This window comes from Xenopus laevis, chromosome 7S (genome assembly GCF_017654675.1).
Source record: "Xenopus laevis strain J_2021 chromosome 7S, Xenopus_laevis_v10.1, whole genome shotgun sequence".
NCBI classification, from domain to species: Eukaryota; Metazoa; Chordata; class Amphibia; order Anura; family Pipidae; genus Xenopus; species Xenopus laevis.
The window spans coordinates 77,977,026-78,000,176 of record NC_054384.1 but is presented as its reverse complement, the minus strand read 5'-3'; the positions used below and the strand labels follow the sequence as shown (position 1 = coordinate 78,000,176).

The following is a 23,151-nucleotide window of genomic DNA, read 5'->3' as shown; positions in this document are numbered from 1 at the left end:
CTCTGCTCTTCTAGGTTTAAAGTAGAGATCATCACCAGAAACAGCTGCTGTTTGCATATGGAGGGGAGGGGGCAATAAAAATGAATAATGCATAATAATAAGGTTTGCAATGCCCTTGGGGGGGGGGGGGTTTACCTATGAACCTCTTGGAATTAAATCTGTACTACTTCATGGTCTACACTAGTATTTGGCCCTTTGATGTGGGTTGCCCAGTATTCCTGCCTGCATGTAAATGCAATGCTTGCAGGGGTGCCCAAACTTTTTGCAATGAGTGAGTTGAAAATGTGTGGGGGCCGACCATTCAGCCTGACATTCTTTGAACCATTAACATTAAATTACAGGAATCGAGTAATCGTAGCAGTAATATTTGGGCACATTAGTGAAATGATCTGCCACTTGGTCTATACTGCTGCCTGTGTGCTGAAGGTGTTAGTAATAGACACGTACTGGAATGTAGTGACGCCATGCTTCTTTAGTTTACTGTACTGGCACGTCAGTACGTCTATTGACACCTTCAGCCCTAAAGAAGTATGCGAAAACAGCGCATCTCTACGTGCCAATACGTGTCTATTAATAACACCTTCAGCACACAGGCAGCAGTATTGACCAAGTGGCAGATCATTTCACTAATGTGCCCAAATGTTACTGCTATGGGATTCCTGATCGCACTGTGCTGGGGGGCCTCATTATTATTATTAATTCCATGATGGAGGCTGAGGGCCGGTGTAAATTTGAAAAAGGGCCGCAATTGCTCCCTGGGCCGCACTTTGGACATGCGTCTAATTGATATGGTAATTAGAACTGTGAATATAGGTAAAAAGATCATCGTATATGACTTAATGGCAACATTCTGATTTGTGGAATTTGTGCTGCTGATGTGTTCACATCTATCATCTGAAGGTGGCCATACACAATAAGATCCGATAGTTTGTGGAGGTTGCCAAAGGAACGGATCCTTCCTCGAGATGCTGACCAGCAGCAGGGCGAAATCGGGTTAATCCGAACGATCGGATTACAATGAAGAGAATGGTCGCCGGTGCAGTCTTCGATATCCAGAAAAATCAAACCTCCTAGATCGGTATCGTGGCCAGATATCCATCGGGGGAGAACCGTCGGAAACCCCCATTTACTGACAGATAAACTGTCGAATCTGTCTAAAGGACCAATATCGGCGTCTTTAAACAGCCCATGTATGGCCACCTTTCTTAGTATGTGATCCTTTGCCTCTTGGGAGCAGGTATTGTATAAAATTGCCGTAGCACTAAGAAACAGCTTTTACCTGCCAACTACCCTGCTTCTAATACCACCCAAAAGCTGTGTAGCACAATTCCTGGCCTCAGTCCAGTATTCATGCCCTAGGCTAATGAGACTTTGCAAATATTTGACACTTATAATTTTCTTACAAGACATTAGCAAGGTTCATTATACTATAAATCGCCCCCTCTGGGAGACTAAGGCCACTCTCAGTGGCCTTGTTGAACCTAAAGTGGTTAATGTAGAACCAAAGAATGTTGGTTTTGAGTCCAAAGCACTTGAGTACCTATTGTATTCTGACCATGCAGGATCTTGGCAGGCAGCACACAAAATGTCATTAGATCTGATTTTGTGATAAAATCCACTAGCATTCCCCCCCCCCTGTACTTGTGGACATGCTATTGCTTGTTTGACCTGGAGCTGAATAAATCAGTATAAATGCTATGTTAGGAAAGTGGCTATTTATAATTTTTTGTCTATTGCAGGTATTTGCATCCAAATGTGATCTTTTGTTATTGCTAGGTCTGAGTAGAGCATTTACGTTACTAGTCTGGGTCGTGGTAACAAGGTGATCTAGAGTGTTTTGATTATTGCTGTTTTGCCCCTGATCACAGTGTCTGTCCAAATAACACAAATGCCATTAGCTTTAATGGGTGACTTAAAATTAAAAAAGAAGGTTATAAGGTCAACATTTGGAAGTGGATACACCGTTCAGCTATATGTCTGTGTTCCATTGCCAAAGGCTCTGTAGTGGAAATCTGCTGAACTGATGGTAATAAACCAGGGCATCTTAAGATGACCATAAACGTAACAATTACGATCTTTCTTGGAAAAGATCTTTCAATACACACGTGTAGAGCTGAATCGTCGGATATACAGGTGGAAACAATAGAATTCTATTTGTATCTGACGATTCAGCACTAACAACGCACCGAATATTGTACGAAAATTAGTTTTGTGCGATATTATCTGTGTGTCTATGGCCATCTTCATCCATGCGTTGTGGGGACTGCAGTTCCCAATGGCTGCCTTATAAGCATGAATCTTACACATTTCATGTGTTTTGGTAGCAAAAGCTTTAATTTTGGCTTTTGAATTCAGTTTAAAATGTGTTCCTGGATGTAGAAAAAAAACCAGTTGGCATGTTTAATACGATAGTTTATCATTTTCACTCTGTTTAGAGATTTTTCTTTTTTTTCTGTAGTACGTTATGTCATATAATTTGGAAGGAGCATTAAATTCATTTTCATTGTTGTATAACGGTTAAAACTGTGTGGCGCAGTGCTTTCAAAATAAATTTCCTTGACAAACGGGACTATTATCTTGAGAGCATTTTAGGATGAAACGGTCTAAAACAGATATAGCTTTTGTCATGAAACCTTGGAACAAGTATGCTTGTGCTTACAGGTTTTGCTTGCTGCAAAGTTTGTAATGCATAAAATGAATAAGTATATCATGGAAGTAGGAATACATGGGTTTTAGATTTTGAGGGATACATAGCCTGTCTATTACACTAGTCTCTAGTCTAGGACCTTATAATACGTGACAATGCCTCTGTTTCCTGCAGTTATATGAATGAGGGTTGGTTGAAGCATTAGTTGTGAGCACTAAGGCAGCTTTCACCATTAAAGGAGAAGGAAAGGCAATTTACATTGGGGATGCCAAAAGTTAGGCACCCCAATTGATTATATTTACTTACCTGAAACCCTGGGCTGGTGCTCTTATCTGCAGAAATCAGCACTGGCGGGTTCTTCCAGCGGGAACCACAGAGCGATCCTCTGCCTTCTTCAGATTTCAAGTTTCCAAGGGCAGATGCATGCGCAGTGTAATAAAATAGCCGGCTTTTTAGTTAAGGTTTGGCTTTTGGCTTTACTGTGCAGGAAGAGGATTGCTCCGTGGTGCTCACTGGAAGAACCCTGGGCTGGTGTAGTTTTCGGATGATAGGAGCACCGCCCTGTGCTCTCGGGTAAGTAAATTTAATCACTTGGGGGTGCCTAACTTGGTACCCCCAAGTGTAATCTGCCTTTCGTTGTACTTTAGCATTACAATTTGCCTGAGCCCCAGGATTGATACTGGGGTCAGTATTTCTTTTAACAAACCATAGCTTGGTAACTGATCTGTGTGGTTGGCAGATGGACCTGTTGATGGTATTCGTTTTAATGCTTAACCGTGTGTGGCTGAAGTGGAGAAATACGTACCCATAGAATAAACAGTGTTCTTACATCTTTGCATCAGGATAGTAATCCATTCCACCGTTATGAACTCTCTAGTTTTGGCTAAGTTTGGGATTTCCACCCTCTGGGCTGCTTTTTTCCTCCAACTTTCTATTATATGGCAAACAAAATAATGGTCACCATTCATTCGTTTGTGGAGGAGGACATAAAGCAGGCATAATGGGGGTCTAGTTGTAAGGCAATGCCTCTATTAAATGGGATAGCCTGGGGGTCTGTTAATTGTTGCCCTGTTTATTTTGTGTTTCACTTTTCTGTAACTAGAGATCCCAGAACAGACTGCCATGTTGTGTTTTGGCATAACTCCAGTCACATACTTGATATTGCACCTCAACAAGCACCAAAGCGACCTAAAGACTACCACATCCTATCCCATAATAATTTTCTACCTGTGTTTGTGTGACAGTTAGAATTTGTCTTCACAGTGAGACTGTTTTCTGTACATGAAAATCCTAGTGAGCCATGCACTCCAGGATGCAGTAATCCCAAGACTGAGGTGTTTGCGCAAAGAACTGACCCAGAGAGTGCTTGCCTTAGGTTTAGATATTCTTGGAAACTATTCTTTGGTGAAGTATTTGCCGCTAACTTTCACCCCCACTTTCAGCAGGAATAAAACAAAAAGCGTATCTTTCGGTTAGTTCCTATTTTAAATGGAATTCTCATTTATTTGCTCAGATTATGTGAATTATGTTTCTCCTAAAATGGCAATATAAAGCGGGTTCACACCATAAGGGACCAAATGATCTTATATTAAGGGTAGGGAATGTCAAAAACACAGGGCAGAATTGTCAACTATAAAACTGGGGAATCCTTAAGTATTCCCAGCAGTTCAGTTTTTCCCCACAGAACACTTTTTGTAGCTATTCTTTTTAATGGGTTGGTTAGAGCGAAGCAGTGGCAGAGGGTTATATTTCCCCTCTCTTACTGTTATTTCAACCTATTCGTTTACCATTGAAGAAAATAAACTTGATCTGTAATATATATGCCCCATACTGGTTAATATTTATTGCACCCAGTATCTGCCTCATTATTGTTCCTACCCCTCACTGTTAATGAAGGGTTTTGCATATTCCAGGTTCTGAGTCGGATCAATAAAATAGTATTATGGCAAATGGACTTGCAGATGCAGCAGTGACGCATGCAGCAGTTGACCTTCGATCTGCAGCATCCTTATGTAAGTAATCACAGTTACATGGAAAGAGATTTAGCTGCCAGAGCTCTGATTATGTTGTAGGTGTGATTGTCTCTGGGTATCGCATAATCTTTGTGTTTATTGGTTGCCGGTAAGTAGACATAAGAGGCACCATAAACACGCATCTACACCATGTATGTAAACTAATTCCATGTGAGGCAATGAATATTACAAAAATGTAATCTCAATAGCACGGAGAAGCAATTTGCATTAGGGATTAACACTTCAGAGCAGTGTAAAGCTCCCCATAGACGCAAAGATTTCTCTTGCCGAATGACCGATTTTTGGCGAAGTCCAACCAATCCGTCAAATTATCGTGCGGTTAGTGGGATTCGAACCCACTAACCGAAAAATCTTACGATTTTTCATCCGACATCTGTCCAAGCAGGCAGCTACCCTTTGTTTTCCTGGCAAATGGTCTTTTTAGTTGATGGACAATTCGTACGATCGTTTCGAGATAATCATGGTCTCACAATGACGATCGGATCTTTTAAAAATCTTTACATCTATGGCCAGCATTAGTTTAGTGCTGGTGATTTTTAATTCCTCAGTGTGGCTTAAGTTTCCCATAGACGCAAAGATTTTTCTTTGGTGAACGACCAATTTTATCAAAATCCGACCAATCCGTCAAATTATAGTGAAGTTAGTGGGAATTGAACGATCGTACATCTTCCGATTTTTCGTCCGACATCTGTCAGAAAATTGATCGGTCAGGTTAAAAAAAATTTATCGTCCCAGTGCAATTTATCTGTTTGTCCACCCACAGTTTTCCTGGCAGTATCTCCTGAAATGGTCTTTTTAGTTGATGGACATATTGTACATTTAAACGATCATTTCGAGATAATCGTGGTCTCACGATAACGAAAAGATCTTTCAAAAATCTTTACCTCTATGGCCAGCTTAGTTCAAGCCAGTTGCAGATATTTTTCTGAATTGATACAATCTTTTGCTTTGAAAAATGTCACTTTAACATTGAGTCTGGAAAATGTGTTGTAAATGTGCTTAAGCTATTTGAAATCCTTTAAAGGAGAAGGAAAGCTTCAGAGGCATTTTATTGCCAATAGATTAGCTGCAATAGTGCAAGCTAGAATGCTATATTTATTCTGTAGAATGTTTTACCATACCTGAGTAAAAAGCTCTAGAAACTCTGTTTGTTTAGGATAGGAGCTGCAGTATTAACATGGTGTGACATCACTTCCTGCCTGAGTCTCTCCCTGCTCTGGGCTCAGATTACAGTAGAGAAGGGAGGGGGGTGGGGAAGAGGAGCAAACTGAGCATGCTCTTGCCCAGGGCAATGAGGTTTAAGCTGAAGGCAGGAAGTCTGATACAGAAGCCCATGAGTACACAATAGAAGGAAAGAAATGCTGTGTTTCTTTTGACAGGGGACTCAGAGCAGCACTACTTTGGGGGTTTACTGGTATATTTAGATGGACCTTTCTGATAAGGCTTACTTAGTTTTAACCTTTCCTTCTCCTTTAAGATTCCCCAGTTTAGTTTTTAGTGAATTAGCTCCTTAATCTTTTTTAACTATAAAGTTGTTGCAGGGAAGGTTTAGGATGGATAGCACCCATAAAAGGAGATATTCTGTTCTAAGAATATAAATAAATTAGATATATATATATATATCTCACAGGCAAATAGTTTTTGTCCCACTCCTTCTAGTTAATTGTTATATATAGATTATTTTTGTAGGTTTTGTTAGGCCTTTTCAACTATATTATAGGAGGCTGTTTTTGTTCATCCGAGAATAGGCACATTCAAGTTATAATCGCACCGATCACTTTGAGAAGGGAACAGGCTCTGCTCTCCAGTGCAATTGTATTTTACCCCTGGGATGATTATTGTATTCAGAGAATTCAAAGACTATAATAGCTTTTACTGGATAAACCTTTCTTTGCTTTTTATGTGCTACATGGCCTAAAAGTGACCCTGTTATGAAAATATGTGAAGTTTAGTGCATTCCAAAGGTCTTGGAATTCAAATTGTGTAAAGTCAATAGACATTTCACACACACTAGGAGGCTTGTGTGTGTGTTTAGCTTAATCCATGGCATTGCATGACTTGCCTGTACACACATTTATTGTTTTAGAAATGTAGCTGGTTAACATATCTAATATGTTCTCAAGTTGGCTTCCTTTAAGATGATGTATGGCAAAATACACCGAAATCCCTGCTTAAATCTAAGCATCCATGCCTTGATAGACTAAAGCTTGGGCACATCCAGACATTTTAATGCATCTTAGCTTAGTCAGTTTAGACCAAACTAGTTGTTGTGCCAATAGATTGCTTGGCAGTTTTAGACTGGGCATAATATAGTGAATAAAGTACCCCCTCTTGCAAAATTTAAGGATATTATAAGTTACCGAGGAGTTTCACGACCATATAAAAACACGAGGCCGAAGGCTGAGTGTTTTTATACATGTCATGGAACTCTGAGGCAACTTCTAATATCCTCATATTTTACAACTGGGGGTACTTTATTTATTATAATACACAAATTTCAGTGAGTCATGACCGAAATGACATCAGAACTCACCGTTTATAACTGATGACATCAGAACTCACCGTTTATAAGGATATAATTTACAAGATATTCATGGCTTTTGTGTATTATAATATTATATATAACCAACATTATCCCTCCCTTTGGATGACTGCAAATGTTCACAATCAATTTGCTCAGACTTGTTTGCACCATTGCAATCTGATTCTATCTAAATGCACTTATGCATAAACCATGTAATTTATAACTCCACCTAATAATCACTCAATGGGACCTAATAATAACTCCATGGGACCTAATAATAAATCCATGGGACCAGTATGTTTCCATAGTGGGGTGTCAAGATGGAAAATGGTAATCTGTATTTGTTTTAGAGCTTCTGCACTTTCTGAATTCCAAATGGTCCAAAGCAGTTTACAACTGCTTTCAGTTTGTACAAACAATTGGCACTGACAAGTGGTTCCTGTGCTTGACGTGTTATGTGACCGAGCAAGTGTTCTACTAAAGCAGGTAGCTTGACCGGTTTGCACAGAGTAATAAGATATGCTTTTATTTTTGTATGTCTTGAAAATGTTGTAATACATTCTTAGCTGTGACTGTTATTCTCTCTTGTAAACTGTAACTGAAAGTGGGTTGTTCAGAGCATTATTGCTTGGGAGTGTTGCTAATCTATTCTTTAGGGATTAGTGGCACAATGAGAAGGATTTCACAAGCTAAGGATTTTCACAGACAGCAGTTCAGTACTGAACACAGGAGCAAAATATCAAATATGAGGAGCAATCCTATCCAGGCAACAGGTTTGCCAAAGATGTATAGTGACCCAGTCACAGCCTTGATATCGGTCCAATCTGTTGTACTCAAAATTGCTTTCAAGTGACACTACTACCCACCTTTAAATGCTCCCACGTTATACAATTCTGCCATCTCTAGCATCCTGGGCGACACTTTAATTTACTGATATTGCTTTATATGTAAAGCTAGAGTAGCCTGAAAATATAGCCTGACCAAGCACTGGAAGTCTGGTTTCGCTATTGTATAATAATGTCCCAGTTTAAGATTAATAATGCTTAGTCAAGTATCAGAGCTATATTAGGGGTGCTCTGCAGCACTTCTGATCAAACAAAGTGCTAATCCCTACTACTGCATCTTGCTGAATTTATTTTTTAAAGCTGGGTGTTTCTTTTTCTTTAATGCTTATACAGTTGACTTGCGTTTTTTTTTTTTAAACACCGCTTCACTTGTTAAAAATGTGGAACTTGAATTGATTCTGTGTGTACGGACAATGTGGCAAATAAAATGGGCTTCTGTTTAGAGAATGTAATATTAACAGCAGGGCAGACGGGTTTCGAGCACGCAGTCTCTTTACAATCCATCCAAAAAAGGCATGGAAACTTCTCGGGGTTACACTGACATTGCTCTAATTACAGGGATATTCTGATTACACCTTTAATCCAATCTATTTTGTAAATGAAGTTTCGAACGCTTGCTTGAGGCACATTAATTGCTACTCTCGTGTTCTCATCTTGCTGTCCTTGTCTCCCTTCATAATGCCCAAACCGGGCAAAGAAATACAGAAACTGGTCGTATCCCTGAGGTTTTGTGCTTTACATAGCAGCAGAGCTCATGTTTGGTCTCAGCTCTTTCATCCCTCTTGACTTCTTAAAGGAACAGTAACGTCAAAAAATAAGTGTTTTAAAGTAATAAAAATATAATGCAGTGTTGCCCTGCACTGGTAAAACTGCTGTGAATGCTTCAGAAACACTACTATTGTTTATATAAATAAGCTGCTGTGTAGCAATGGGGGCAGACATTCAAAGGAGATAAGGCTCAGGTTACACAGTAGATGGCAAATAAGCTCTGACTAATGGTGTTATCTGTTATCCATTAGTTAACCTGTGCCATATAGCCGTTTTTCAATTTCCGCCATTGCTCCACAGCAGCTTGTTTATATGAACTATAATAGTGTTTCTGAAGCAAACACATCAGTTTTACCAGTGCAGGGCAACAGTACATGATATTTTCATTACTTTAAAATGCTTATATTTTTTGGTGTTACTGTTCCTTTAAAGGCAAAGCATGTCCTGCTGAAAGAATGCAAGTGATTGAAACAAGCTGTTTTAACCAAATGTATGTGTTGATGTAGAGGCCACCCTTAGTATGACAATGAGCAGCTGCTTCTGTGCTTTAGTTTGAAAGGTAGGATTTCTACATAAGATAAGCGTATAGGGGAAAACTATGGCTCTCATTTTTCTTTGACATTTAGCTGCGTTTACTAAAAATGATAGGCATGGCATCTATGTGCTGACATTATGTCCTCTAGTCATGAACTATAACACTCTATGCTTTATATTCAAACTCTTGATGCTCTGTGTTCTTGCACAATTTGATTTAAAATCTGATTTCCTGTAAATGATGGTCTTTAATATGGATGATATTATAGCGGGAAATTTGTTGAGCAAGCATATATGTGTAATTGATTGATACTGCTTTTTCAGAGGTATGTTCTTAAGAGCCCATAATGTGGACTCTGTTAAGGGCAATGACAGGGGGAGAACTAATGTAATTTACTTGCAGCAATTACAATGTGTGAAAAGGTCAAGGCATTTTCATTTTTATTTGATGCCCATGGTAGCAAACATTTAACCCAAATCTCCTCGTGTCTTTTCCATAATATAGGATTTGATTGTCTAAAGGCCCCCATACACAGGCCAATAAAAGCTGCCGATTCGGCAGCTTATTGGCCCGTGTCTAGGGCCATCCGACGGGTGTCCCCGATCGATATGTGGCCGAAAGTCGGACAGATGCCGATCAGGTAGGGTAAAAAATCCCCGTCTGATTGCGGCCACATCTGTTCGTTTATGTAGTCCTGCGATCCGACCTCCCGTATTGCCTCCATTCTGATCCAATCGTTGGGCCCAAGGGCCCACGATCAGATCAGCCCGATATTGCCCACCTCAATGTGGGCATATCAGGGAGAGATCCTCTAGTTAGGCAAAGGCTTGTTACTCCCTCATTTTAAACTGTTTAACTGAGGAAAAATGAACTATATTTCGACCCCCTTTGATTAGAAACATTTTATAGTTTCAATGTTTATTTTGCATTTTGTTTAGTTACTAAAGTTGGGGGCATCAGTAATTGTTGTGGCGAAGAAAGCTCAACTCAAATGAAAGTATGCCCAAGTTAAGATGGTTAAAAAAAATGGTTGTGCTTTATCAGCCAATAACTGTCCAACAAAAGCTCTCTCAATATCTGAGCAACCTTGTTTTACACTCTACGAAAAGCCTTTTAAAAATGTTTTTTACATTCTGGATTGGTTTATGGAATGTTCTGATTAAAAGGATTGTTCACCTTTAAGATAACTTTTAATATGATACCTTATCTTGTTATGATTAATGTTCTGGTAAAGACTGAAATTATCATCTCATCGGTTGTGGCACTCATTGCAATCTACCACTGTAGAGAACTGAGATAGTCAAAATACCCCTAAGGGTGAAGACACTCAGAGCTACTAGTAGCAGCTACTTGTCATCGCTATAAAATAGACAATGGTGATAATTGGCTTTGTGAAGACACTGCATGTGTTTTAGCAGAGGCAATTCTCAGTATTGTCTATGGCAGGGTATTCACCCTATGGCTTCACCCTAAGGGTAAGGTCACACCTGGAAATTGTCGCCCAGCGACTAATTGCCTCTTCTTTGGGGCGACTAATCTCCCCGAACTGCTTCCGCCTGCTAGAATGAAAACACGCCTGCGGCATGGCACTCGCGGTGCTTTGTTTTCCAAAGTCGCCCGAAGTTGCTTCATGAGGAAAATTCGAGCAAACTTCGGAAAACGAAGCGGCGCAGCAACTAAATCTCCCCAAATCTCCAGGTGTGACCTTACCCTAAAGGTGGCCATACACGGGCCGATAAAACCTGCTGACAGGCCGAGTTGGCAGCTTATTGGTCCCTGTGTGGGACCCTCCGCTGATCAGCCTCTGAAAACAGCCTGTGTGTCCATAGCCTTAGGGCAAGGCCAGACGTGGCGTTTTTGTGGCCGTCTTACGTTGCGTTTTTAAAAAAGAACAGCCAGGCGTACTGAAAACACATGCGATCGTCTACATGCGTTTTTCAGCACGTAGGATTCTTTTCCCAACATGCACTTCTCATTGTTCTCATTGAGAATTTTGACGCCATATTTAAATTACGCTGCGTATTTATGCAAAGTGTGTTTTCAAATGTGCAGATACCATAGTCTATTGATTTGGTAGTTTCTTGACGTATTGGCGTTTTTGCTAAAAAACGCCAATACTGCCGTACTGTGGCCGATTTCAGCTTGCAAGCGCCCTGTGTGAAGTGCGTTTTCCATTAGTTTCAGTGGTATGCGTATTTACGCCTGGCTGTTCTTTTTTAAAAACGCCACATCTGGCCTTTCCCTTAGGCTGTGGCACACATTGCGTATTTACCGATCATTTTCGGCACGGTCCGCACCACCTCGCTGACTGCTGCTTTTGCACTAGAGATATTCTGCTGTTGACTAAGCTTAAACCGGTAGCGTAGATACTCAACAGTGGAAAACGCTCTGTAAATACGCATGTGTGCCCGTAGCCTAAGGCTTTTGGCTCAGGCTGTTGTCAGCCTGCTTATTTTTTGCAGGCTGAGAGAGAAGCAGATCTGCTCAGTGCCCCTGCGGCATTCATTTGAATCCAATCAGCCTGTGTGCAGTCACACACAGGCTGAAGTTAGCCCAAATACTTGACCTCTGCTTCAGCTCAGCTACGTGTGAGTGCACATGGGCTGATTGGATTCAAATCAATGGAGCAGGTGCGCTGAGCAGATCTGCTTCTCTCAGTCTGCAACTGACAACAGCCAGAGCCAACAGCCTGTATGCCCATAGCCTTTAGGCTATGAACACACAGGCTGTTGTCAGTGACTGATCAGTGGCTGCTGTCAGCCTGAGTAATTTTGTAGGCTGAGAGAAGCCGATGTGCTCAGTGCCCCTGCTCCATTGATTTGAATCTGATCACACAGGCTGAGGTCAGCCCAATTAAGCAGGCTGAAAACAGCCACTGACAACATCCTGTGTGTCCATAGCCTAAAGCCTCTCATAGAAACAATGGGAAACACTCTGTCCATTGAAAGTAGTGGCAGTTGCAGGTGGCCATCACTCACAATGCTTCTTGAGTTACTTATTAAAAACAATTTGCGCTATTTTAGTCACCACTGTTTTCTGTAAGAGTTTTGTAGTATTTAAAACTTCTTGAATGGCTTAGCCACTATATTTGTGCTAATATGTAATGTGGGATCTCGATGCAAAATGAATTGGATTTGAATCAAATAGAATAAGGCATAAGCAAATTAAACTTGTCCTTGAGCATAGAGTAAGGCTTACTTGTGGGGGAAAGGTGGGTGGGTTAAGTATGCTATTTCTCTGTATATTTTAATCTTTTCTTCTTGACAGCTTAAGATATTTTTGTTACCCCATTCATCTTGTGTGTGAGTCTTTGTGGGCTTGGCCTGTAACAGCCATATTTTATGTTGGCCCAGCCTTTGATACTGCTTCGTTTAGGAATTTGGATGTAAATATGGGCTAAAGATTACCCTAAATTTATATAGGGAATAATGTGTTCTCACTCTTATCTATATAGTACTCAAAGCAGGCCCAGACTGGCAATCTGTGGGTTCTGACAAATGCCAGAGGGGCTGCTGTAAATTGCCATAGACTATTTATTGGGCTGGTGGGGGTTTACATGGGCCTCTTGTGTATTGGAATGCCCGGGCCTATTGTGAATGCCAGTTCAGACCTGACTCAAAGTCTCACTCGCAAGAGTTAACACAAACATACAAATAAAAGTATATAGTGCAACACTTTATCAATAACAAAATATTTCCATGTGCTTCAAAGTGCCATATATTGCAGCTAAAACTCCCTTCTCTAGTGCTGATTGCTGCCACCATATGTTAGCCATTAGAATCCTGTACTTATTTTGGATAAATATCTGAATGCGAGCAGTTTATATTTTGATCTGGAGTTTGAAGAGTTCAACTAGAACCATGTGCTACAAAAGTTTAAGGACAAGGGATCCTTCCAGGTTTTTGGTATGGATAGGAATCTGTTTTCCAAGGCATGGAAATGCTGTGGAAGTGTTTCTGCAAAATGTACGATCCATCAACTGTTTCATTTAGGTTCAGATATAGAGGGCAAGGTATGGGCGTTTGAAGAAAGAAATGCTATTTTCTGCCTGTATTAAATATAAGCAAAGCCCACTGTACAGTTTTATTCATTGATACAGAGTAACTTGTTCTATGGTGCTAAAAAATTAAAACGTAGATTTCTAACCGCTCTTCCTTCAGCTACCATGATTTTTTCCCAGCTGCTGGGAAGCTGCACATTATCCTTTACCAGCTGCTTGGGGAAGTACTAGCTGACTGTTCTTGATTTACAAGGGGCTCAACCCCACCCTCCAAGGAAGCGGTCCTAGTTGTTTACCAGAGACTGCATTGTTCTCTCCATACAGGGAGATGGAGCCTGAAAAATGACCCCCACACTAGTCAGGCTACATTCATGATTTTCTGTACAAGGTGCTTGTCGTCAATGTTTTTCTGCTCAATATTTTGTATTAACAGCGTTTACTGTCAGTTATGGTGACATCGCCTTTGCCCAGCAATCCATGCTTCACATTGGCCATTAACATACAATATTCTTGTTTCCAAGTCATGGTTTGGTAAACCATTAGAGTAGTGATTTAGTCATGTGGAGCGGCATACTTTGGCACTGTTCCTGTTTTACAGCCAGTACTTAATGAATAAGTAATGCTTTATATGCAGTATAAAGGTGGCCATACGAGTCAGCAGCTTATTGGCCCTAAAGGTTGGCAGCTTATTGGCTAAAAATCCTGTCTGATCGTGGACCACATCTGTTTGTTGATGCGGTCCCGCAATCTGACCGCCCGTCTTCTTTTTATTATGATCCAAGCCCTATAATATCAGGGAGAGATCCGCTCGCTTGGCAGCATTGTGTATGTCCACCTTAGAGGGATACTGTCATGGGAAAACACGTTTTTTCCAAAAACAAATCAGTTAATAGTGCTGCTCCGGCAGAATTCTGCACTGAAATCCATTCCTCAAAAGTGCAAACAGATGTTTTTATATTCAATTTTGAAATCTGACATGGGTCTAGAAATATTGTCAATTTCCCAGCTGCATCAGTCATGTGACTTGTGCCTGAACTTGAGGATGGAACTACTTTCTGGCAGGCTGCTATTTCTCCTACTTAATGTAACTGAATCAGTCTCAGTGGGACTTGGCTTTTACTATTGAGTGCTGTTCTTAGATCAGCTGTATTTATCTTGTGTTAGGGAGCTGCAATCTGGTTAACTTCTCATTGATCTGTTGTTAGGCTGCTGGGGGGGTTGATATCACTCCAACTTGCAGTAAAGAGTGAAGTTTATCAGCGCACAAGTCACATGACCGGGGCAGCTGGGAAACTGACAATATGTCTAGCCCCATGTCAGATTTCAAAATTGAATATAGCAAAATCTGTTTGCTCTTTTGAGAAATGGATTTCAGTGCAGAAGTCTGCTGGAGCAGCACTATTAACTGATGCGTTTTGAAAAAAAAACACGTTTTCCCATTTCAGTATCCCTTTAAGTTTTATTGCATGGATCTTATAGTCGCTGCTGACATACTTAATGGCAGTTTGCAGTCCGTGGAACAGACCACTTTATAATGGTTTTACTGCTTTTGTGTCAATCATTTGTTGCCCCTCTAAAGGGAACAATAATTTATAAATCGTTAGATTTCTGTCTTGCTAATCAAGGATTGTGAGTAACATCATTTTACCACATTGTTACCCTGACTTTAGGTGAATTTAGTTTCCTTAGCTGTATTGAAGCCCAATTGAAATTGTATAACTGCTTCATTCTTTTCCTTGACCCAGAGATGAAAACCATATTGAGAAAGTGGATATGAGAAGATTTAAATCTGTCATAATAGAGTTTCTCTTTGATACGTGCATCCTGCCCACAGTGCTGCTTGAAACCAGAGAGATGAATAATTCCATGCTGAATTACGCCCACTGCTGCGTTCTGTCTTGTGGTTCACCGCTTGTGAAGAGCTGGAGACAAGCTGCCCTTGCTTTCCTTTCCACGATTCTCATTTAGTGCACTGTTGCGACCAAGGATTACTGCTCACATTAGCACTTCAGGGCAGGCATTTTCTATTGCCTAAAACCTAATCTATTTATTGATTGGGTGTGTGTGTCCATGTGAGCTTAAACAGTTGATCAGCTCATTTATTCTATTGTGTGTGTGTGTGCAATTTATAGTAATCCACAACTCCATAGCAAAGGAGCATTTCATTTATATGTGTGCACTTTAAGGGTATTAATGGGGAAATATATCTAGTGTATATTTTGGGATTTTATTGGCACATACTACAGGCTGCTACAATCAATAGGAAAATGTAAGGGGTTCTGTATTCCTTCTGTACTTGATTTTATTTCCCGTTCAGTCATATTTGATTGTCCTCCCCTCGCCCTTTACATGTGGTCCCACCTTTGTGGCCACTAGGTCATCATCTTCTAATGCTTCCAGGGTTATCACTAGGGCAGGAAACTAAACATAGTATCTATTGATATTTAGATGAAATCATTTAAAACCATTGACACTGTTAAGTGAAAAAAAAATATTTTGATTCATTAGTCCTGCGCATAACCAGTTTATGAGACCCAAACCCGCAGACCACAACCCAAATTGCAACCCGTATATTTACCCACTTGGATCTGCTACCCGACCCGCATCTGCCTAATCCGCAACCCAATCCATAACCCACCGACCACCATTAAACAGGAAGTGCTGTTGATGCAAACAAATCATCAGAAGTGGGAGGAGACAGAAAAGTTTTTTTTAATATGAGTAAAGTAGACAATATCATATAGGATAACAAAATGTAGAGCATACCCGCATCTATACCCACACTTGAAAATCCTACCCTCGTCCCACATGGTACCTGCCTTTTTTGAGGGTAACCCGCGGGTATCTGACCCGCTGTAGGACTGTAACTTATGTATGAAATTTCATGTTATATTGCTATGGCAGCTTTAGCTTATCACAGCTTTAACCATGTGGGATATTACATTGTATACAAGTGTTAACGATAACAAAGCTTGCCATTACTTGACAGGCCATGACCATCAGAGCAGTGTTACGCCTACAAAGTTTTTCCTTCACTGCATTCTCCTTTTGTGAATCTTCTATTGCTGTGCTCCTGGGTGACATCCATTCCCCTTTCTGTGAAGATGGTCACCATGCACTGCATGTTATAGTCCCTGTATATCCAACATATCATACACAAGTGGGGAAATATGGAAACGGTGGGATGGCAGCCAGGTGCTTGAAAATAACCGCATTCTTCTGAATTCTGCTTTATGCACACCTTATATAAATTTGTCCCTAAGCATTAAGATTGTAGCAAATCCCAGCCTGTACAATACTACAACATTTATAATCATGGCATCTGTACCTTTTGAGATTCCTCCTTTGTTTTATATGATTATGTTTGTTAAATATGTAATTAAACAAATCTTATTTTATTTCAATTCCACCCCAGGCAATGCTGTCCATTTTCCATTGTCAAGCCATAAATTATATATACCTCTTAGAAAGATTAATCCAATAAATTTTTCTTAGATTTATTAGTTGTGTGTATAATTATATTTAACAAGCGGTCTAAAGCCCTTCATTTCAATTCATCAATTATACATGTTTTAAGGGTGAAATAGAATATATGTTGGGGGTTTTCTTAATTTTCCATAACTGTTTTTAAGGTATAGATAATTCTGCCCTGATATCCTTATTTCTCTTACAATGTTATCTATGAGTGGCAGATGCCCATTTTCTGTGGTTAGATCATTGTTTCCCAGGCTGCTGTTTTGGTCCCCTGATGTCCTTCAAAACCTAAATAAGGTGCCAACCAAACAATATTTGGTGCCAACAAAAGCAATAATAAAATGTAGGGTGCCAACCAAAGAATAATTGTGAACATAACAAAAGCCCTTTGGCCTTGGAGGTCTGTTTACCACATTTTATAGAGCAGCATAGTGTGCCCAACAGACCCCATGCAAGGACGGATCCTCGTGTACTTGCTTGCCCCTTAGCCTCATGGATAATCGTATCTGTGCCTGCAGACTCTGTACTTTTGTAACATGAAACCATTCAATAAAAATGTAAGAAAAAGCAGCTGCAAATCAGATGCATATGTGAATGCACTTTTTATAAATTTTGCCACATGGATGAAAAACAGAGTTCTGATTGGTTAACAACCTATGTAAGGGTGCATGGGTGGAGAAGCGCTGCTTCCTGCCACTTATGATATACAGTCTTAAAGAAAAAGTAACACAAAAAGCTGAAAGTGTATCAAAATCATTATAATTATGTTCTGTACTTATAAAAGCTGTGTATTTGCTTCAGAAAGACTACTATAGTTTATACAGTATAAACAAGCTGCTGTGTAGCATGGGGCAGATATTCAAGTTGGAAAAAAAAAGGCACAGGTTACATAGCACATAAAACCATTGTAAGAAGGCGAAAGGGGCACAGGTTACTATGTAGTAAGTAAAAGAACAAAAGGAGACCGCAACTGCTCACCGCTCTCCCATCAAACCAGGTGCTCGGTCAAACAGTGTCCCCACTGTGAACGCTACAAGACTCGACAGGCAGACGGCACATCTGAAATTGGGTTTATTGAAGTTACTGCTGTAAAACCTACCTGTCGAGTCTTGTTACTATGTAGTAACCTGTGCCCCTTTCTCCTTCTTCTTTTTACAGCTTGAATGGCTTTCCCCATGGCTACGCAGCAGTTTATTTTTATAAACTATAGTAGTCTTCCTGAAGCAAACACACCGCTTTTAATAACGGTATATTATATGTTAATTGCTATGAAACGCTTTCTTTTTTTGGCGTTACTGTTCCTTTAAAGAAACATGTACCATGCCCTATGTTCTGAAAAAAGCTGCCCATATATACCCATATTTGATGGCTAGTTTGCAATACTGTCTGGCCATCTGTGCATGTATGGCAAATTGGGGACTGTTGGGAGACAGATAATCTTATAATCCTGGTTGCGTGAGGATTTTTCTGTCCTGACAGAAAATGTCTGCTCTTGATTTTTGTCACTTTTATGAAGTCTACACTTCTCTGTGGCTTCTCTAACAATCCTTGTTTATACAGAAAGTTTTAGGGCAGCCCCAGGGTGGTTTGCTGCAGTTTCCATTTTCTCATAATTAAACTCAGGGGTACATCCAGGTGGAGTTGCTGCCCAGCCCGACCTAACAATCTATCACACTAGGGTCAATTTTATCAGGGGTGTTTATGGGGGGGGAAGAAGGGCAAAACTGGAGTACCTGAATGAAACCTACATGGTCGCAGGAAGAACATACAAACATCTTGCAGCTATTACCCAGTCTGAAATTAAATGTAGGATCCCAGCACTGCAGGGCCCAATGATACCCATTGTGTCACTATGCTGCCAACTTTGATATTGTATTGTATTTATTGTCTTTGCATTCTTTTATTTTCTTTGGAATGCTTGTTAAACATTTTCGCAGCCATGTTGCGATTTGAAGCCTAAATAATGATCCCTTTTGTTGTGTTTAAGGCACATTTCAGTTTTAGTGCAGTTGTGTAACTTTTTTTTTAAAAAAAAACTATTTTGGTTTAGGATTAGTTCAGTAAAATAAGATAGCTGGTTTATGGTTTAAAATATCTTGCAAGGCACTGTATGTTTTGTTGCTACTTATTAAATCAGCATTACACATTTTCACTTCATTTTTTTTCTTGTTAATTTACTGCAATGTGTGATGCAATAAAAGGAATCACATTGAGAGATGCTGAAGGACAAATTGTGCCACCCGAGGTGCCACGTTAGACTAAGTCTTTCATTTCCTAAATCTGTATCCCTCGGGAGCTCCACAGTAGTTAAGCCTAGGATCATTTTTTACCTTAAACCTTCAAACAGCTTGGCTCAATAGAGCAACCTGTGAGAAGCCATTGTTTACACAGCTCTGTGGTGCCCAAGTGCCACTTTATAATACAGCTAGCATCAGTCTCTGTTGCTCATTAGACATAATCATTATTTACTAGGTTACAGAGACATAAAAGCCTGGAAAAAACTTTTTCTCTTCGGTGACTGTAGAGTTGGAGGCTTGTGCCTGAAGGCATCCACATATGTGCTGGGTACTGCTGATCATGGAATGGCTTATGTTAAATGTTTGCTGTACTTGAAAATTGTATTGTGAACTCTTCTTAGGGCAGATTTAAATAATTCCACATATTTTGGACCATTATTTTCATACACTAGCCCAAGTAAAGCAAGAGCAATACTGCACTTTGATTTGTGTTTACATCGGTTAGTTTAATGGCACTGTGTTTTTTGCCAGGACCTGTAGCTCAGAATGGTTGTGGGTCAGAATATTGTAGAAATCTTTCAGAGCTGTGGATTTAGTGGCTGTTTTTAGTGCATTTTTTCCCAAATACTTAATTACTGTAATCATAATAGGTCTGTTGGTGTATCTGCCCCTTTAAGCTTTCTAGACACAAAATGGCTACTTTCCTTGGATTGCGTTAAAACTACTATTGTCCAGTAAAGTTAGCATGAGAGCTCACATATTACTTTTGCAGGTAAAATAAATGGAAGATACAGTGATCTAAGCAGGTACTGCTGTATATACCATCTGTGAAGCCTGGAATAAGTGATAAACAAAAGCCATGGCTTATTAAAATTGCCACTTAAAGGTGCAAATAACTCCTAAACTAACCAAGTGTGCTCATGAGCCACATTTCAGGATCATTCCTACATAGGATCAGCTTCATTATTGCTGAAAGTGAGGGAATGTTGTGAAAGGGAATCGAAGGCAGAAATGGGAAATAAAGGCATTGCAGTGGCTGGTTATTTTTTTCAAGAAACGCAGTCTACTTTACCTCACGTGGTGCGAGTAAGGGAAAGATCAAGTCTTTCTTTCACACATGAATTAACAGAGTTAATCTCACGATTACAGATTTTCTACTGTACATGAGGAGCTGGAGGATTTAAAATGGGGAGGGGCAGGAGAGCGGTTAAAGTAGGGGGTTGTTATGTACAGAAATCCACAGCGTCTGCTTTATGATTAACTTCTGCAAGCGGCGGGTGACTACTGTGAAATTAGAGGCAATTTTTTTTCCTTATTAGATCTCATTAGTGGCCATCCTGTCTGTGCCCATTGCTTTTGTGTGACAGATGACTAGTTTCTACATTTGAGTGCAGGATCAGAACTACTTCCATAAATCCTAATGACTAAAAATAAATACATTGCTTTGTACAGCAGGCTGGCTTCTAAGGGTAGGTACAGACAAGCAGCTTTTGTCTGCTCACTTTGATTTATTTGTGGTGGTGGGGCAGTTCCACTTAGCATTAGCATAAGCCATATTATGTGCTACTGTTTACACTCTTTAGTCTTTAGTGTTTGTGCCCCCCCCACTTATTGCATCAATAGAAAAATATTCATGCATCTTAGCTACAAAAAGCAATGACTGCATGTTTATTATGCATACTACATTTTTTTCTGTGCCTTTGTGGCTATATTCATAAAGAATCTTTCCCTTCAGTAAAGGTAGTGGCATACCAGAGTGCTATGCCTCCCATAAATAATCGACTATGTTCTAAATGTGACAAAGTGACTGAAAGTCCCTAGGTGAATAATTGTAAATCTCTAGTGGTAAAATTAATATGGTTTTACCAGCAAGGATCATCCGGTTGCAATGTTAATTTGGCCCTGCTGCCATTGTATACCCATTGTATACCCATTGTATCCTGATACTGCATTCAAGTAGGACACTAGCAACGCCCCCTGTGGCTTACCGTACAATGGAGTTTTTGCACCTCCTATTTGGAACAGTGGTCATATGTTACCCATTCCAGAATACCAGCTTTGACATTGTTGTTGACATTGTAATGTATATTTTCCAAGAGTTTACTGGGGGGAGGTGCTTGTTTTGTGGCTGTGAATAGGGTTGTGCTTCATTAAAACTTGCTTTTCAGTTCCTTAGTAATGATTGAGTTGATAAAGTATTTTTCCCTATGCCTCCCATGGGGCTACTCTGCCAATTAGCCTTTTCTAACTAGTGACATTCAGGCTGCATGAGTTGTAGGTAAGTGGCATTTGAATGGACAGGCCCCCCATATAGATTTATATGAACCTTGTATTCCTAATATGCAGCAGTTGGGAGTTCTATACATGTCATATCACAATTTGGAATATATTAATCACTATATAGCCTAGCAATTGCATGTGAAGGATAATCAGATAACTTAGTTATCTGTTATATAGAATGTGGACTGCCTTGTGCATTTACTCGTTTCCTTCACTAAAGCTGCTAAGAAAAGGGCCATTCTTGCTTCAGAACCCAGCAACCTTTTTCAGAACTCCCTTTATTCTTGTTAAGATCCATTGGGCAAAAATTATTAAAAACCACATGCCTAAACCGTAGTAGTAGAAGTTGTAGTAGGCCTGAGCCTGAACTTTTGTCTTCTCCCCATGAATGAAGAGAATTTAGTGTAAGCAGCTGAAAATTGTAATGATTCTTAAACAAATATTTTCCTCTTTTTGTTTTTTTTGTTTAGTATGTTGTAGACAAATATTTCATAGTAGTATAACTAATTCTGAAGGCGAGGTTGGGTTTTCCGTCTGTTGAAGGGACCTCAGGATAGAGTAGGCAATTGTATCCCTTCCATTTATGATAGAGGTGGTTAGTGCTTTTGTTTTGGTCTGATTTTCTTAAAGAAACATCTGTTGAAAGACGGAACAAAACGCTGTGAATTTCCTGTAAATAATTTAATGGCGAAAACGTTGATCCATGATGGCCTAATGACTTTGCTAGTAGCCTGTGAAATGGGCTGGAGCTCTAGTAATGCGGCCAGTGATGCATGAAAAACATCCTGCCATGTAACAAGCAGACTGCAGGCTGTCTCTGCTCCCTTCCTCCAGGTTTACATTCAAACGCTGCCAGCTTTGTACTTATTTCTATTAAATGGTTTGTGTTCAGGGTGACAGGTTGATAAAATCAAACTCAATGCGACAGACATCTGCTTTCTGTAGTCATAACCACACTGTGCTTTCCTAGGAATGCATGCACATCTTAAAATACTTGCACCATTAGGTCGTCTGAAACTGCACAACCGTGTGAATCTAATCACATCTGTTACAGGACTTTGTGGAGTGTAGCTAATGGAAGCGCTTGTAGCATTTGGTTAATATGCTGATTGGATAGGATATGCACACACCAAGAGTGTTGCATGACAACCTTTTTATTTATTTTTTTTACAGAAGTGTGTTTGAAAGGAACAACATCCAGTATTTCCCATGTTTAGCCTTATGCTGGCATGGGATTGGTTATTAGGAAACCCGTTATCCAAAAAATTCACAAATTGCGGGAAGGCCATCACAGGATAGATCCCATTTTAGTCAAACAATTAAAATTTAAAAAAATGATTACTTTTTTTCTCTGTAATAATAAAACTATGCTTTGTACCTGTTCATTACTAAGATACATTTGATCGTTATTGAAGGCAAAACAGCCCTATTAGGTTTATTATATTAAATGATTTTTTAGTTTATTTAAAGTATGGGGATCCAAATTACAGAAAGACCCCTTATCCAGCAAGTCCCAAGCATCCTGGATAACCAGTCCCATACCTGTACTGGAAGTAATTTGCATGCAAATCAACTGGTGATTGGGCAAATTTCAGTATCATCCTGTGATGGTTAATATAATTGAGTGAACAATGGAATCTAGTTTCTGTTAACCGTGTTTTGGCCTGAATCTTGTATCCGCTGTATCCCTGCGGGTTATTTGTAGAAATGCAATGCAGCCTTTTTCTGGCCAGCTAGCAACTTGCAAGACTTTTTGTTCTCTGCCATATTACATAGAATCTGGTCAGCTAGATAAGAACATTCGGAAA

At 39.9% G+C, this 23,151-nt stretch overlaps 1 protein-coding gene across 6 annotated transcripts in view; it reads left to right on the top strand.

The window, feature by feature from the left end:
- rere.S (arginine-glutamic acid dipeptide repeats S homeolog) overlaps nt 1–23,151 on the top strand; it is a 234,731-nt gene that overhangs the window by 69,564 nt on the left and 142,016 nt on the right. Inside the window, exon 2 of one of the 6 annotated variants that reach the window (XM_018226742.2) lies at nt 4,561–4,659. The gene's annotated coding sequence lies outside the window, so the exon portion shown is untranslated. 6 annotated transcript variants of the gene reach the window in all.